We start from the raw sequence: 12064 nt of genomic DNA, 5'->3' as shown, positions 1-12064 counted from the left end.
GCTCGTCGGCGCGGCGCCTGGCCTCCTCCCGCCGCGCCGCCTCCTCCTCCTCCTCCCGTCGCGCCTGGAGGGCCTGGGCGTAGAGCTCCCAGCCCTCCGCCTCCTCCACCTCCTCCACCTCCCGCCGCGCCGCCTCCTCCATTTCGGAGGTGCGAATGGCCGCATGGAGGTGCGGCCATTTCGCCTCCTCCTCCGCCGCCGAGATGATCTGGGTGGCGCGGAGGTCCAGGTCCTCCTCCGAGGACTCCGGCTTCGGCTCGATGAGGAGAGGCGGCGGTTGCGGCAATGCCGCACCGCCGCGGGCGGCCTCTCCGATGTGGAGGCCACGTTGGTTTCCTCCCGACGGTCGCAACGCCGGCGGACGACGGCGGCTGCTGCTCGCCTCGTCGTCGTTCGCTCCGGGAGCGAACCGTCGCTTCGGGGCCATGGCGGCGGTTTTGCTCGGGGAGTGGAGTGGGGACCGGAGTGGAGGGCCGAGATCCTCCAGTCCCCATTTAATAGTCTCCCTGGTCACCGACAGGTGGGCCCAAGGGAGACGAGGCGACCAGCGCGCGGACGCGAGCGGACGGCGCGTGCCATCCGCGGCCACGCAAACCTAGCCCAGATTTGGGCCGGGTTTGCGTCGTTCCGGACGCCGCGGCCGTCCGCTTTTGCGGTGCGTCCCCGCGCTGGGCCACGTTTTTGTCCGGCTCGACCCAAACGGACGCGCGGGCGCGGTTTGGGTCGCGCGGTTGGAGATGCCCTTACTGGGCCGAGCTATAGCTTCTTCACAGTCCTGCGGGTTCCTTGAGACGGCTTCTGCATGGCTCTACCTTTTTATCAACAGAAGGGAAATTGGCCAATTAATGAGAGAAACGGGTCCCTTCAAACAAAAAAAAACTGGTCCAAAATGGAAAGAACACACCGGTCTTAAGATCGTGCACCACACGAGCCGACAACCCTTCCGCCCTAGCGGCAAAAAGCAACACCCTACAACTCAACAACCACTTCCATAAGTCGATGCTCCAACATCCGAACCTCTAGAGCTCACCCCCACCTATCCCAAGATCGAGCCCCCGCGAGGCCGACACTTCTGACGCCTAAGCGACCAAAACCAACGCCTAACAACTCAACAACGAAGGCCACACAAGAAATACATCTCCGAAATCTAGAGCCGCCGCTCTGGTGTACAAGCCGATCCCGAGACCATGCACACGCCTGACCGACGATGAAGCTGCCAAGACAACACCCCCAAGGGGGAAGTGATGATGCCGACACCGATGCCCTCTCCAACAAAAGCCAAATTTTAGGTTTTGAGCGAGAGAATCTGAGACTCGAAGCGACGAGGTAGCTGAAGGAACTCCTCGACGGTGCCTCCAACGAGGGAAGGGAAGTATGAGGACGTCGACATCGCCAGCAATGACCGAGATCGATGCAGTTATTTCGTGCGGGGTTCACCATGCCCAAGATCGTTGATGCAGTAGGCAAGAACACCCACACCACGAAGCGCCGACGGGCACACCACCAGGAGACCGTCAAGGCAAGGTGCATAGGGTCCGCCGACCTGACAACACTGATGGGTTCGTTGCATGGAAAACAAAAAATTTCTACCGTGAACATGAACAAAAACCAAGATCCAATCTAGGAAGAAGCAAGATCTAATCTACCAAGATCGAAGCAACGAGATGTATGTGAGAATAACCCTCGAAGATTCCAAAGCCGGCCTATGAGATTAGACCTCGTTGTTGATGTAGTCGATCGTCCAGTGCTGCAATCCGGCAGCACTTCTGTACTCGGTCGTGCGTACGGTGTCGATGAAGCCCGTCCTCTCCCCGTTCCAGCGGGCAGCGGAGGTGTGGTAGATCCCCTCGGAATCCCAGCAGCACGACGGCGTGGTGGTGGTGGTGGAGGAGAAAAGTTGCAGGGCTTCACCAAGCCGGTACAACACTGTGGAGGAGAGAGGGGGGCGGACAGAGCTAGGTCTGATGGGGTGAGTGATGACCCACAAGTATAGGGGATCGCAACAGTCTTCGAGGGAAGTAAAACCCAATTTATTGATTCGACACAAGGGGAGCCAAAGAATATTTGTAAGCCTTAACAGCGGAGTTGTCAATTCAGCTGCACCTGGAAACAGACTTGCTCGCAATAGTTTATCAGTAGCAACAGTTTTATAGCAGTAGCGGTAGTGAAATATAAGCAGCAGTCTAATAAAGACAGCAGTAGTGATTATAGTAAACAGCAGGATTAAAATACTATAGGCATAGGGATGGATGCTGCATGGATAAGATAACTCATGTAATAATCAAGACAAGGCATTTGCAGATAATAATAAAACAGTATCCAAATACTAAATAACCATAGGCATGTGTTCCGTATATAGTCGTACGTGCTCGCAATGAGAAACTTGCACAACATCTTTTGTCCTACCAGCCGGTGGTAGCCGGGCCTCTAGGGAAACTACTGGTAATTAAGGTACTCCTTTTAATAGAGTACCGGAGCAAAGCATTAACACTCCGTGAACACATGTGATCCTCATATCACAGCCTTCCCCTCCGGTTGTCCCAATTTCTGTCACTTTGGGGTCTCGGGTTTCAGACAACAATATGTGTATACAACTTGCAGGTAAGATCATAAAACAATGAATATCATCATGGATCAATAACATGTTCAGATCTGAAATCATGGCACTCGGGCCCTAAGTGACAAGCATTAAGCATAACAAGTTGCAACAATATCATAAAAGTACCAACAACGGATACTAGGCACCATGCCCTAACAATCTTATGGCTATTACATGAACAATCTCATCCAATCCCTACCATCCCCTTCAGCCTACAGAGGGGATTTACTCACACATGGATGGGGGAAACATGGATGGTCGATGAAGAGGCGTCGGTGGCGATGATGGCGATGATCTCCTCCAATTCCCCGTCCCGGTAGGGTGCCGGAATGGAGTTTCTGATCCCGAAATTAGGTTTTCGATGGCGGCGGAGTTCTGGATGTTTTCTGGAAAATTGGTCGAACCCCCGTTCGTTTTTAGGTCAAGGGCTTTAAGTAGTCCATAGGGGAGCGCCGGGGGCTGGCCGAGGCGGCGTCCCCATGTGGTGGCGCGGCCATGGGTCCACCGCGCCGCCACGTGGTATGCGCGCCTCGTGGCCCCCCTCCGTCTCGTCTTCTGGCTCCGTGGGTCTTCTGTAAAAATAGGCCCATTGCAATTATTTCCGGGGATTTTCCTGAAAGTTGATTTTCTGCACAAAAATAAGACACCAGGGCAATTCTGCTGAAAACAACGTTAGTCCGTGTTAGTTGTATCCAAAATACACAAATTAGAGGCAAAACAATAGCAAAAGTGTTCGGGAAAGTAGATACGTTTTGGACGTATCAACTCCCCCAAGCTTAGCTTATTGCTTGTCCTCAAGCAATTCAGTTAACAACTGAGTGCGATAAAAGAACTTTCACGAACACATTTGCTCATATGATGTAAATATTCTCATTATATGGACGAGTACTTAGGAAATTCATAATAAGATAAATGAAAATAAAGTCATCTAATAGTTTTGTAGATCATGAAAAAGATACCAACAAACTAAACATGCATCAAAACTAATTTTTACAACTTAGAACAAGCATGCAAACTCACTTAACAAGTCACCTACAGTAGAAAAATACTCAAGATATACTCAACTAAACAAAATTCTATTTGGATAATCGGAGGAGTCACATACCGTAGAACAAATGCCCCAAATCTCAGCAGCAAAGATGGGCTGAGCAAGGAGATCGAAAATCTCGAGCAAGAACAGCAAGAAACTCGGGTTTGAACAATGGTGGTGTGTTTTCCCGTGGAAGGGAGTGGACTGGTAGGTGGATGAGTGAGTGGGGGGCTAGGTGGGGCCCGCACCACAGGGCGGCGCGCCCCCCATGCTGGCTGCTGTCCAGGACTGGCGCGTGGTTGACGAGGGAGGAAATATCTGTTGTGTAGCTTTTCGTTCCCCGGCAACGGCGCCAGAAAATAGCTTGATGTCTACTCACGCATCTTTTCCTGTAGACAGTGTTGGGCCTCCAAGAGCCGAGGTTTGTAGAACAGCAGCAAGTTTTCCCTTAAGTGAATCACCCAAGGTTTATCAAACTCAGGGAGGAAGAGGTCAAAGATATCCCTCTCAAGCAACCCTGCGATCACAATGCAAGAAGTCTCTTGTGTCCCCAACACACCCAATACACTTGTCAGATGTATAGGTGCACTAGTTCGGCGAAGAGATAGTGAGATGCAAGTGGTATGAATGTATATGAGTGACAATAGCAATCTGAATAAAATATGGCAGCGAGTAAACATGCAATGGAACAGTAAACAAACGAAGATTCGATGTTTGGAAACAAGGCCTAGGGATCCTACTTTCACTAGTGGACACTCTCAACATTGATCACATAATAAAACCACTCTACACTCTCTTGTTGGATGATGAACACCACTAATTGTGTAGGGCTACAAGAGCACCTCAATGCCGGAGTTAACAAGCTCCACAACATTCGATATTCATATTTAAATAACCTTAGAGTGCATGATAGACCAACGCAATTATACCGAGTACTAACATAGCATGCACACTGTCAACATCAGCTATGAAAGGGGGAATAGATCACATCAATACTATCATAGTAATAGTTAACTTCATAATCTACAAGAGATCACAATCATAAACTATGCCAAGTACTACATGATGCACACACTGTCACCATTACATCATGGAGGAGGAATAGAGTACTTTAATAACATCACTAGAGTAGCACATAAATGAATAGTGATACAAAGCTCATTGCAATCATAAAGGAATATAAATAAGCACTTCACTATGCTATTCTGAATTACTCTCTGGCAAGATAACATCTAACTCAAATCATAACTCAGTGAATAAGTATTCTGTGAAATATAGCCTAAGAGACCCACACGGTGCACACACTGTCACCTTTACACACGTGGGACAAGGAGTCTCCGGAGATCACATAAGTAAAATCCACTTGAATAGCATAACGACATCTAGATTACAAAGCTCATCATATGGATCTCAATCATGTAAGGCAGCTCATGAGATCATTGTATTGAAGTACATGGAGAGAGAGATTAACCACATAGCTACCGGTACAGCCCTTAGCCCCGGGGGTGAACTACTCCCTCCTCATCATGGAGACAGCGATGGCGGTGAAGATGGCGGTGGAGATGGCGGTGGAGATGGCTTCCGGGGGCAATTCCCCGTCCCGGCAGGGTGCCGGAACAGAGACTTCTGTCCCCCGAATTGAAGTTTCGCGATGGCGGCGGCTCTGGAAGGTTTTCTCTGGTTTCGTCAATCGGTGTCGATGTTTTAGGTCAGGACGTTTCTTATAGGCGAAGAGGCGGAGTCGGAGGGGCCACAGAGCCTCCTCACACTAGGGGGGCGCCCCCCTGGGCCGCACCGCCCACATGTGTGGGGCCCCCAGGGCTCCCCTCTGGTCCCCCTTTGACTTTCTGGAAGGTTCCGGGAAAAATAAGATGTTGGGCATTGATTTCGTCCGATTCCGAGAATATTTCCTTTGTAGGATTTCTGAAACCAAAAACAGCAGAAAACATCAACTGGCACTTCGGCATCTCGTCAATAGGTTAGTTCCGGAAAACGCATAAAATCATCATAAAGTGTGAACAAAACATGTAGGTATTGTCATAAAACAAGCATGGAATATCAGAAATTATAGATACGTTGGAGACGTATCAGCATCCCCAAGCTTAGTTCCTACTCGTCCTCGAGTAGGTAAACGATAAAAGATAATTTCTGAAGTGACATGCTACCAACATAATCTTGATCATACTATTGTAAAGCATATGAGATGAATGAAGTGATTCAAAGCAATGATAAAGACAATGATTAAACAACTGAATCATATAGCAAAGACTTTTCATGAATAGTACTTTCAAGACAAGCATCAATAAGTCTTGCATAAGAGTTAACTTATGAAGCAATAGATTCATAGTAAAGGCATTGAAGCAACACAAAGGAAGATTAAGTTTCAGCGGTTGCTTTCAACTTGTAACATGTATATCTCATGGATATTGTCAACATAAAGTAATATAACAAGTGCAATAAGCAAGCATGTAAGAATCAATGCATAGTTAACACAAGTGTTTGCTTCTAAGATAGAGAGAAATGGGTAAACTGACTCAACATAAAAGTAGAAGAAAGGCCCTTCGCAGAGGGAAGCATTGATTGCTATATTTGTGCTAGAGCTTTTGTTTTGAAAACAAGAAACAATTTTGTCAACGGTAGTAATAAAGCATATGTATTATGTAAATTATATCCTACAAGTTGCAAGCCTCATGCATAGATTACCAATAGTGCCCGCACCTTGTCCTAATTAGCTCGGATTACCTGGATTATCATCGCAATACATATGTTTTAACCAAGTATCACAAAGGGGTACCTCTATGCCGCCTGTACAAAGGTCTAAGGAGAAAGCTCGCATTGGATTTCTCGCTTTTGATTATTCTCAACTTAGACATCCATACCGGGACAACATAGACAACAGATAATGGACTTCTCTTTAATGCATAAGCATTCAACAACGAATAATATTCTCATAAGAGATTGAGGATAGTTGTCCAAAACTGAAACTTCCACCATGGATCATGGCTTTAGTTAGCGGCCCAATGTTCTTCTCTAACAATATGCATACTCAAACCATTCAACTCATGGTAGATCGCCCTTACTTCAGACAAGACGAACATGCATAGAAACTCACATGATATTCAACAAAGTGTTGATGGCGTCCCCAGGAACATGGTTATCGCTCAACAAGCAACTTATAAGAGATAAGATACATAAGTACATATTCAATACCACAATAGTTTTTAGGCTATTTTTCCCATGAGCTATATATTGCAAAGACAAAGAATGGAAGTTTTAAAGGTAGCACTAAAGCAATTTACTTTGGAATGGCGGAGAAATACCATGTAGTAGGTAGGTATGGTGGACACAAATGGCATAGTGTTTGGCTCAAGGATTTGGATGCACGAGAAGTATTCCCTCTCAATACAAGGCTTAGGCTAGCAAGGCTATTTGAAACAAACACAAGTATGAACCGGTACAGCAAAACTCACATAAAAGACATATTGCAAGCATTATAAGACTCTACACCGTCTTCCTTGTTGTTCGACCCTTACTAGAAAATATCTAGACCTTAGAGAGACCAATCATGCAAACCAAATTTTAGCAAGCTCTATGTATTTCTTCACTAATAGGTGCAAAATATATGATGCAAGAGCTTAATCATGATCTATATGAGCACAACAATTGCCAAGTATCAAATTATTCAAGACATCATACCAATTACCACATGTAGCATTTTCTGTTTCCAACCATATAACAATTAACGAAGCAGTTTCAACCTTCGCCATGAACATTAAAGCTAAGAACACATGTGTTTATATGAACCAGCGGAGCGTGTCTCTCTCCCACACAAGGATGAACTTATTCAAACAAAACAAAAATAAAAACAAACAGACGCTCCAAGTAAAGTACATAAAATGTGATGGAATAAAAATATAGTTTCACTAGAGGTGACCTGATAAGTTGTCGATGAAGAAGGGGATGCCTTGGGCATCCCCAAGCTTAGATGCTTGAGTCTTCTTGAAATATGCAGGGATGAACCACCGGGACATCCCCAAGCTTAGAGCTTTCACTCTTCTTGATCATATTGTATCATCCTCTTCTATTGACCCTTGAAAACTTCCTCCACACCAAACCCAAAACAAACTCATTAGAGGGTTAGTGCATAATCAAAAATTCACATGTTCAGAGGTGACACACTCATTCTTAACACTTCTGGACATTGCTCAAAGCTACTAAAAGTCAATGGAACAAAGATATCCATCCAACATAGCAAAAGAAGCAATGTGAAATAAAAGGCAGAATCTGTCAAAACAGAACAGTCCGTAAAGACAAATTTTTTAGAGGCACCAGACTTGCTCAGATGAAAATGCTCAAATTGAATGAAAGTTGCGTACATATCTGAGAATCACGCACGTAAATTGGCGGATTTTTCTGAGTTAACAACAGAGAACCCTGCCCAAATTTGTGACAGACAGAAATCTGTTTCTGTGCAGTAATCCAAATCTAGTATCAACCTTTCTATCAAAGACTTCACTTGGCACAACAATGCAATAAAATAAAGATAAGGAGAGGTTGCTACAGTAGTATCAACTTCCAAGACTCAAATATAAAACAAAGTTACTGTAGTAAAACAAAAACATGGGTTATCTCCCAAGAAGTGCTTTCTTTATAGCCATTAAGATGGGCTCAGTAATTTTAATGATGCACTCCCAAGAAATAAGAGTTGAAGCAAAAGAGAGCATCAAGAAGCAAATTCAAAACACATTTAAGTCTAACCCACTTCCTATGAAAATGAATATTGTACACAAATGAATTCATGAAGAACAAAGTGACAAGCATAGGAAGATAAAACATGAGTAACTTCAAAATTCTCAACATAAAGAGGGGAAACTTAATATTATTAAGATGCATATAACCATGTTTCCCTCTCTCATAATAACTTTCAGTAGCATCATTGATGAAATCCACAATATACCCATCACTTAAAACATTCTTATCATGGTTCATATGCATAGAAGTATCATTAATTTTGGCATAAGAAGAGTTCTTCTCATTAATAGTAATTGGAGCAAGATTATTATCAAGAATTTGAACATGGTAAACAAGTTGCATATTAAGGGAATTGTTTTTGGCAATCCAATCATAACTATGACAAGTTTCATAAGGATAGTTATAACCTATATCATAGCATTCTTTATAATAATTATCAAAAATTGGAGGCATAGTGTCATCATAAGAAATAGAATAGTTATCCTTCACAGCATGTTCATCTGCAACCTTACCATCGTTGTTACTAGAAGGAGATGTATCAAACATATAATGATCAGTAGCAAAAGGATTTTCAAACACCTCATCCCCAAGCTTAGAGCTTTCTATAGCATTATGGGAGGAAGCATGGATAGTACTGATACTATGGCAATTATTAACATCATCATTTTCAGAATTAGTTTCCCAGAGATTTGCAATATCAAAAGTAGTGTGCTCTTTCAAATCATGATCACTAATGTATGTAAAGGGCATAGGAAGATCATTGTATTCAGATTCATTATCATAATAATCATTAGGAGCAACATACTTACGGTTACCTATCGTTATCTCATTCACACGGGGATATGCCGTTACCTCTTTCTCTTTATCCCCCTTCTTCTTCTTCTTCTTCTTCTTCTTCGTTCCCTTCTTCTTCGTTCCCTTCTTCTTTTTATTCTTCTCTTCCTTCTCCTCGTTCCCTTCTTTAGGAGGAAGAGGCTTGAAGGGAGGCTTCTCCACATAACCTGATTTATTTCTAGAAACAATAGAAGAAACTTGGGAGGATTCCTCCTTTTCATTAATAAGTTCAAAACACACAGCGGTCCTATCATATTTTGGCAAGGTGTCATCTTCTAAAATATTTTGTATGTAAGTATTTGTATGGCAATTATCAATGCAATAAGAAAAACACCCATGCAGGACATCATCAATATCAAGATCACTCATATGTAACAAAGAGATTTTTCTTGATAACTCTTCACACCAAAAAAATAAAGTAAGTTCATCATGCTGATTAGGAGTAATTTCATCATCACAATACAAATTTGCGGCACTTATGGGGTTCAAATTATCATTAGAGGAGCATTGAAAATTAAAATGACCCACTCTATGGCAAAGTTCACAAATAAAAGGATAGAGGGCACAAACTTTTTTACCAAGATCATCTAGAGCCCTAGACCACTTTCTAGTTTTTTCATTAATATGATGGATACAATATTCATCTTCGATTTGATTAATTCCACAAGGTCTATGCATTCCGCAAAAATTAACATGCTTATAAGAAATAGCATTCTTAGGATTTTGAGCATGTTTATTGCAATCATTAACAACAATTTCATCCTTCATGCAAGCCTCTTTAAAAGGTTCATGATACTTATCAAAATTCTTCTTAGGCAATTCAAAATGAGAGGCAAAAACTTTATAAAGATTTGCAGCAACTTGAGAGTCAAGACCATAGGTAGCACTCATATTTCGAAATTTACCAGTATCCATAAAAGTTTCAATGCATTCATAATCATAATTTATACCTGACTCTTTACCTTTGTTGTTCTCCCATCCTTCAGTGTTCTCCTGAATCCGATCAAGAAGGTCCCATCTAGCTTCAACCTCCTTGCTTGTGAAAGATCCCTCCAAACAGGCATCTAGATAGTCCTTGTGATGTCCTGAAAGCCTTGCATAAAAATCATTAATAATACCATTACGGGGGAGCTCATGAATGGGGCATTTGAGCATTAGTGACTTCAATCTCCCCCATGCTCGAGAAATACTCTCTTCATCACGAGGATAAAAGTTATAAATGTAATTTCTATCAATATGCACTTCATGAGGAGGATAAAATTTAGAATAAAAGAGAGATACAATTTCCTCCCAACCAAGAGAATGACTATTCTTCAACAATTTATACCAATGCGCCGCTTTACCAGACAGCGAAATAGAGAATAGTTTCTTCCTCACTTCATCCATAGAGATACCTGCACACTTGAATAACCCACATAATTCATGCAAAAACAGTAAATGATCTCCAGGATGGACAGTTCCATCCCCTTCATAGCGGTTATCCATAACACGTTCAATAATTTTCATGGGTATCTCGAAAGCAGTACTTGCAGTAGGTGGATTTAAAATATCACAAGCATCATTAGAGTTATCGCATATGGGAGATAAAGTATTATCAGAGCAAATTTTCTCCCCTAAAGGTGGGAAGCTAAAAAGATCATAAAAACTAGCTTCCCCAAGCTTAGACTTCTCCATAGCATTAGCAGTGATTGCGTTCATACTAATAATATTGCTACTAGCATGCAAATAAGGTTCCATAGGTTTTTTAATTTTCGCATCACACAATTCATGTCTTAACTTAGGAAATAAATTAAAAAGCTCACAGTTGTTTTCCATTATGCCTTACTAGTGTAAAACAAGAAACAAAAAGATGCAATTGCAGGATCTAAAGGAAATAGCTTCGAGCACTTACAACGGCGCCGGAAAATAGCTTAGTAGCCGAGATCCAGAGTGTGAGTACCTTTTACCTTTCCTCCCCGGCAACGGCGCCAGAAAATAGCTTGCTGTCCAGGACCGGCGCGTGGTTGACGAGGTAGGAAATCTCAGTTGTGTAGCTTTTCGTTCCCCGGCAACGGCACCAGAAAATAGCTTGATGTCTACTCACGCTTCTTTTCCTGTAGACAATGTTGGGCCTCCAAGAGCAGAGGTTTGTGGAACAGCGGCAAGTTTTCCCTTAAGTGAATCACCCAAGGTTTATCGAACTCAAGGAGGAAGAGGTCAAAGATATCCCTCTCAAGCAACCCTGCGATCACAATGCAAGAAGTCTCTTGTGTCCCCAACACACCCAATACACTTGTCAGATGTATAGGTGCACTAGTTCGGCGAAGAGATAGTGAGATGCAAGTGGTATGAATGTATATGAGTGACAATAGCAATCTGAATAAAATATGGCAGCGAGTAAACATGCAATGGAACAGTAAACAAACGGAGATTCGATGTTTGGAAACAAGGCCTAGGGATCCTACTTTCACTAGTGGACACTCTCAACATTGATCACAAAATAAAACCACTCTACACTCTCTTGTTGGATGATGAACACCACTAATTGTGTAGGGCTACAAGAGCACCTCAATGCCGGAGTTAACAAGCTCCACAACATTCGATATTCATATTTAAATAACCTTAGAGTGCATGATAGACCAACGCAATTATACCGAGTACTAACATAGCATGCACACTGTCAACATCAGCTATGAAAGGGGGAATAGATCACATCAATACTATCATAGTAATAGTTAACTTCATAATCTACAAGAGATCACAATCATAAACTATGCCAAGTACTACATGATGCACACACTGTCACCATTACATCATGGAGGAGGAATAGAGTACTTTAATAACATCACTAGAGTAGCACATAGATGAAT

This window comes from Lolium perenne, chromosome 2 (genome assembly GCF_019359855.2).
Source record: "Lolium perenne isolate Kyuss_39 chromosome 2, Kyuss_2.0, whole genome shotgun sequence".
Taxonomy (NCBI): Eukaryota; Viridiplantae; Streptophyta; class Magnoliopsida; order Poales; family Poaceae; genus Lolium; species Lolium perenne.
The sequence above is the reverse complement of the archived record's forward strand: the minus strand, read 5'-3'. Positions refer to the sequence as shown.